The following is a 7,291-nucleotide window of genomic DNA, read 5'->3' as shown; positions in this document are numbered from 1 at the left end:
CCCTCTGGCTTATGTCGGCAAAGCACTGGGGCCTAGAAACCAAACACTTTCAGTTTATGAGAAAGAGTATTTGGCTATCCTGTTGGCAGTTGAGCAGTGGCGCCAATATCTTCAGGTTTCTGAGTTTATTATCCGGACTAATCAACACAGCTTGGCCAGTCTAACTGAGCAAAGATTACACACTAAATGGCAGCAGAAAGCACTTACAAAGTTACTGGGTTTGTAGTATACCATTGCTTACAAGAAAGGCACTGAAAACAGTGCAGCTGACTCTCTGTCTAGAAGGCCACATGTTGATTCTGATGTACTGCCTGAGTTACATATTGTCACCTCTGTTCAACCTGCATGGTTACAAGAGATTGGGCATAGTTATCAAGCTGATCCGTTTGCATCTGAATTGTTGCAAAAGTTAGCTGCTGCTCCCAAGTCTGATGACAAGTTTTCTCTTTGGGCTGGGATCCTCAAGATAGGCAAATGTGTTTGGGTGGGCCACTGCCCTGAACTGCAAACCAAGATTGTTGCTGCATTTCATGACAGTCCTATTGGGGGACACTCTGGATTTCCAGTAACTTACAAAAGAATTCATTAGCTGTTTCATTGGAAAGGTATGAGGGGTTTTGTGAAAAAATATGTACAACACTGCTTAGTGTGTCAGCAAGCGAAGCCCGAGCGAGTGCCCTGCCCAGGTTTACTGCAGCCTCTGCCTGTTCCAAACACACCTTGGGAGATGGTCACAATGGACTTTTTCGAGGGATTGCCAACATCCGGTCGTTACAATTGTCTACTGGTGGTTATCGATAAACTGTCAAAGTATGGTCACTTTGTTCCACTGCACCATCCGTTTACTGCAGAAACTGTGGCTGAAGCGTTTCTGAATACAATTTATAGGTTACATGGCATGCCTCTATCGATCGTTTCTGATCGGGATCAAGTGTTTACCAGCAAGTTTTGGAAGGAGCTGTTCCAAAAATGTGGTGTTCTGCTCAGAATGAGTACAACTCGTCATCCACAGTCTGACGGACAGACAAAACGAGTTAATCAGCAGGTCGAATGCTTTCTTCGGTGCTTCGTCAGTGCTCATCCCTCTCGGTGGGCCAAATGGATTCCTCTATGTGAGTTTTGGTATAACACTAACTGGCACTCCGCTACTGGGAAAACTCCATTCGAAATCATCTATGGTCATGCACCGCGGCAGTTTGGGTTGGCTGCGGAAGATGCAATTTAGTTTGAAGATTTACATCAGTGGGTTGCACACTGTCAAACCATTTTGGAGTCAGTATGACAACATTTGCTGTGAGCACAACAGCGTATGAAAACACAAGCGGACAAACATCGGAGTGATCGTGAATTTGTAGTGGGTGAGCGTGTGTTCCTGAAGCTTCAACTTTACTTGCAGTCATCCGTTGCTCCTCGGGCCAACCATAAGCTGGTGTTCAAGTTTTATGGACCATTTGAAATTTTGGAACGCATTGGGGCAGTAGCTTATCGGCTTGAATTGCCAGGAAGCAGTAAAGTACACCCAGTGTTTCATGTGTCGCTTCTTCGCAAGGTGTTACACCCAAAACACCAGGTATTGCCTCAGTTACCTACTCCTGATGATCAATTCCAAGTCCCTGAGCAGATTTTGGATCAAAAAGTGGTTTGTCGAGGGTCTGGGTCTCTTGTCCAAGTACCGGTTAAATGGAATACAGCTCCTGCCGAGATGGCTACCTGGGAAGACAAGGTGACTTTGCAGCAAAAGTTTCCGCGGGCACCGGCTTGGGGGCAAGCCGTTTCTAAGGAGGGTGGGATTGTTAGCGATCCTTGTTAGAGTTATAATATAAGTTATGTACCCCTTTGTATTTGTCTCGTTGAATAAGGGGTTTCCTGCATATGTTCCACACCTGTACATGTATATATATCGGCCTATGGCCTCATGGGAATACAAGTTGCATATTTCCTAACATGGTATTAGAGCCAGGTCAATTTTTTCCCACGCCGCAACTCGTGTGATTGATCCTCCCGTGACGCCGCGGCTGCTTCTCTCTCCGCCGTCGGTTCCCCACGTCCGCTCCTGCTGCTGGTCCCCCACGGCCGCTCTACTCTTTCCCAGATCGAAGCCGCCGACGCGAAGTCAGTCTCCTCTCGCCTTGTTGCGAATCAGCCGGGATCGACGCTGCCGGCCCGCTCGCTTCTTGCCCGACTACTGCTCCAACTTGGATCGAAGCCCGCGGCCCCATCTCCCAATTGGATCGGCTCTCGTTGCGAAGCAGCCGGGATCGACGCTGCCCGCCCGCTCGTTTTCTTGCCCGACTACTGCTCCAACTCGGATCGCAGCCCGTGCCATATCTCCCGATTGGATCGGCCTGTTCTGGCTCGTTCCGCTCCCGGCCAGATCGGGATTCTGCTTCCGAGGCTCGTCTACGGTCTGATCGAGCCTTCCGCCGTTGCTGCAGATCGAGACTCCTGCCCGTCTGCCTTCCGTTGGTAAAAAAAGAAGAAAAAAAAAGAAAAGAAAAGAAAAGAAAGACGATGTCTCAATCCTCAGGTTATGTTGCTGTTCCTCGTTGTCCGCTGATTTTCGATGGTACTAACTACACCGAGTTCACTGGCTTTATGCGCATTCACATGCGTGGCATCCGTCTCTGGGGTGTTCTTTCTGGCGAGGTCCGCTGTCCGCCACGTCTAGTTTCTCCGGTGGCCCCTACTCTGCCGACTCCAGTGGTTCTTCCTACGGATGCTAATCAGGCCGCCAAGGATGCGGCTAAGCTTGCTGATGAGGCTGCTAATCATGCTTATGATGAGAGGGTTTTGGCTTATGAGGAGGCTCTTCAGACTTATCATGGTGCTCTGTCTGTTTACACCCAGTGGCTTGATGATGATGCTCGTGCTGCAGCTGTTCTCACTGCTAGTGTTCTGCCTCAGTTTGCTTCTGAGTTTCTGGGTCTTCCTACTGTCTTTGAGATGTGGACCCGTCTTCGTCAGCGCTATGAGCCCTCTGGTGATGCCTTATACCTTTCTGTGGTCCGTCAGGAGCATGCTCTTCAGCAGGGTGACTCTACTGTTGATGACTTCTATGCACAGAGTTCTGCTATCTGGCGCCAGCTTGATTCTCTCCGCAGTGCTGGTTGTCGTACTTGCCCCTGTTGCCAGGCTGTCCAGGCCAATTCAGAGTTTCATCGCGTCTACGAGTTCCTGTCTTGGCTCCGTAAGGAGTTTGAGCCCCGGCGTGCTCAGTTGTTTGCTTGTGGCCGTATTTCTCTCATGGAGGCGCTTTTTGAGATTCGTGCTGAGGAGACTCGCTTACGTGGTGCTGGTTTGCTGGAGGTTCCCTCTGTGCTTGCTACTCGGGCTCCTTCTATGCCACCTGCTGCACTAACCCCTTCTCGCTCGAGTGCTCCACCACTCTTGCCCACTCCTTCTGGAGGCTCAGGTCGCCCCCGTCCACATTGCGACTACTGCAATAATGATGGTCATGTTGAGTCCTAGTGCTACACGAAGAAGCAAGACCTGCGCAAGGCGCGATCATCATCTTCAGGGACTTCGTCATCTACCTCGACAGCTTCCGCCATTGCTTTGACTGAGCAGGATATTCTGAGACTTAAGCGTCTTCTCGCGGCTTCAGGTTCTTCCTCGACGGGTACTGCTGGTTCTGTGACTGATGCTTCCCGCACTGAGCAACCACCCTCTACACAGTCAGGTACATCACCATGGGTTCTGGACTCTGGAGCTTCTTTTCATATGTCTTCTCATTCTTCCCCTTTGTCCTCTCTTCGATCGCTGGATTCTCCTGTTCATGTACTCACTGCTGATGGTACTCCACTTTCTGTCGTTAGTAGAGGCAATCTTACCACTCCTTCTTACTCTATTCCTGATGTTGCTCATGTTCCTCGACTTACCATGAATCTGTTTTCTGCTGGTCAACTTACTGATTTTGGTTGTCGCGTCATCCTTGACATTGACTCTTGTTCTGTCCAGGACCGTCGCACGCACACTCTGGTTGGGGCTGGCCCTCGCCGCCGTGATTCTCAGGGTCTTTGGGAGTTGGACTGGCTTCATGTTCCTTCTGCTGCCACCACTATCGCCAGTTCCTCCACTTCAGTTGCCTCCGTTACTAGTTCCTTTAAGCAGTGGCATCATCGACTTGGTCATCTGTGTGGTTCTCGGTTGTCGTCTTTAGTTCATCGAGGTCTTCTGGGGTCTGTCTCAGGAGATGTCTCTTTAGAGTGTCAGGGTTGTCGTCTTGGCAAGCAGATTCAGTTACCATATTCACATAGTGAGTCAGTGTCTAAGCGTCCTTTCGATTTAGTCCATTCTGATGTATGGGGTCCGGCTCCTTTCGCTTCGAAAGGTGGTCATAAATACTATATTATTTTCATAGATGACTTCTCTCGTTACACATGGCTTTATTTCATGACTTCTCGTAGTGAGGTGTTGTCTATTTATAAGCGTTTTGCTGCCATGGTTCATACTCAGTTCTCTTCACCCATTCGTGTTTTTCGTGCTGACTCTGCTGGCGAGTATATCTCTAAGATGTTGCGTGGTGTTCTTGCTGAGGAAGGAACTCTCTCTCAATTCTCTTGTCCTGGTGCTCATGCTCAGAATGGTGTGGCTGAGCGAAAGCACCATCATCTTCTTGAGACGGCTCGTGCATTGCTGATTTCTGCCTCTCTCCCGCCTCATTTTTGGGCCGAGGCTGTCTCCACCTCCACCTATCTTATCAATCTCCAGCCTTCCGCTGCTCTACAGGGTGGTGTTCCTTTCGAGCGTCTTTTTGATCGTTCTCCCGATTATTCGATGCTTCGCTTGTTTGGTTGTGTTTGCTATGTTCTTCTTGCCCCTCGCGAACGCACCAAACTGACCGCTCAGTCTATTGAGTGTGTCTTCTTAGGCTACAGTGATGAGCATAAGGGCTATCGTTGTTGGGATCCTATCGGTCGTCGGATGCGTATCTCTCGAGACGTGACTTTTGATGAGTCTCGTCCCTTCTACCCACACCCATCTTCCTCGACCTTTTCCGTGGAGGATATCTCTTTCCTCACTTTTCCTGACTCACCTATCACCCCCGTCGAGCCTGTGCCTATTCGTTCCGCTCCCTCTGCTTCTCCACCTCTAGTCGATTTGCTGCCACCATCTTCCACGGTCTCCTCGTCTAGCATGTCACCGGATTCTACACCTTCATCTCCGGAGACTTCTTCGTCGCCACCCCTCGATTCTACCTTGGCGATTCCTCCTTCTATTGTTCCATCTTTTCCTCAGTATTACACTCGTCGTTCACGTCCTGTGGATGCCTCCGTGGATGTGTCGTCATCTTCCTCTCAGCCTACTTATGGCTTGTGTTCTCGTCCTCGTCCGCCTGTTGACCGCTTTGGATTTCCCACTGCTGGTGCTGCTGTTCTTGAGCCGACTTCTTATCGTCAGGCTGTTGTTCATCCTGAATGGCAGTTTGCGATGGCCGAGGAGATTGCTGCTCTTGAACGCACTGGTACCTGGGATCTTGTTTCTCTTCCTCCCGGAGTCCGTCCCATCACTTGTAAGTGGGTCTACAAGGTTAAGGCTCGCTCCGATGGTTCTCTTGAGCGTCACAAAGCTCGTCTTGTGGCTCGTGGTTTGCAGCAGGAGCATGGTCGTGATTATGATGAGACTTTTGCTCCTGTGGCCCATATGACCACTGTTCGTACACTTCTTGCTGTTGCCTCTGCACGCCACTGGTCTATATCTCAGCTTGATGTTAAGAATGCTTTCTTAACGGTGAGCTGCGTGAGGAGGTGTACATGCAGCCACCACCTGGGTATTCTGTTCCTGATGGCATGGTATGTCGTCTTCGTCGCTCTCTCTATGGCCTTAAGCAAGCCCCCCGTGCCTGGTTTGAGCGTTTTGCCTCTGTGGTCACTGCTGCTGGTTTTTCAGCAAGTGCTCATGATCCAGCATTGTTTATTCATCTTTCTCCTCGTGGTCGGACTCTTCTTCTTCTCTATGTTGATGACATGGTCATCACTGGGGATGACCCCGAGTATATTGCCTTTGTAAAGGCCCGTCTTAGTGAGCAGTTTCTTATGTCTGATCTTGGACCTCTTCGCTACTTTCTTGGGATCGAAGTCTCTTCTACCTCTGATGGCTTTTTTATATCCCAGGAAAAGTATATCCAGGATCTTCTTGCTCGTGCTGCTCTTACTGACGAACGCATTGTTGAGACTCCTATGGAGCTCAATATTCACCTCCGTGCTACTGATGGTGATCCCCTCCCTGACCCGACGCGTTATCGTCATCTTGTTGGCAGTCTTGTCTATCTAGCTGTCACTCGTCCGGATATCTCTTATCCGGTTCATATTCTGAGTCAGTTTGTCTCCGCTCCCACATCGGTCCACTATAGTCATCTCGTTCGTGTTCTCCGATATCTTCGGGTCACAATCTCTCACCGTCTATTCTTTCCTCGCTCCAGTTCTTTACAACTTCAGGCTTATTCGGATGCTACGTGGGCTAGTGATCCTTCAGATCGCCGTTCACTTTCTGCTTACTGTGTTTTTCTTGGTGGTTCTCTCATTGCCTGGAAGACAAAGAAACAGATTGCAGTTTCCCGTTCGAGTGCCGAGGCTGAGTTGCGAGCAATGGCTCTTTTGACGGCAGAGGTGACTTGGTTACGGTGGTTACTTCAGGATTTTGGTGTTTCTGTCACTACACCGACTCCGCTCTTATCTGACAGTACAGGTGCTATTAGCATTGCGCGTGATCCTGTGAAGCATGAGCTCACCAAGCATATTGGTGTTGATGCTTTCTATGTGCGCGCTGGTGTGCAAGATCAGGTTATTACTCTTCAGTATGTGCCTTCCGAGTTACAGTTGGCGGATTTCCTGAGGAAGGCCCAGACTAGAGCACAACATGGCTTTTCTCTCTCCAAACTCAGTGTTGTTCATCCACCATGAGTTTGAGGGGGGGGGGTGTTAGAGTTATAATATAAGTCATGTACCCCTTTGTATTTATCTCGTTGTATAAGGGGTTTCCTGCATATGTTCCACACCTGTACATGTATATATATTGGTCTATGGCCTCATGGAAATACAAGTTGCATATTTCCTAACAATCCTAAAGTGGGGCAGAAGCCAGCGGAAGAGATGACCAGGCCCAGGAGGTAGCCTTGCCTGCCGGCTTGGCTAGCTGGGCCTGAATGGGCCTAGAACGCTTCGCTACATATACCCGGCTTCAAGGCGGACGAAGGCGGTGAACGGATAACGGCTAGTGTGGCGTGTGTGGTGTGTGCTCCTGCGTGAGCGATCCTCTTGTAATCCCTCCTTGTAGCTCAAATCCATGTCGA

The sequence above is a fragment of the Triticum urartu genome, chromosome 5, assembly GCF_003073215.2.
Source record: "Triticum urartu cultivar G1812 chromosome 5, Tu2.1, whole genome shotgun sequence".
Classification (NCBI taxonomy): domain Eukaryota; kingdom Viridiplantae; phylum Streptophyta; class Magnoliopsida; order Poales; family Poaceae; genus Triticum; species Triticum urartu.
The sequence above is the reverse complement of the archived record's forward strand: the minus strand, read 5'-3'. Positions refer to the sequence as shown.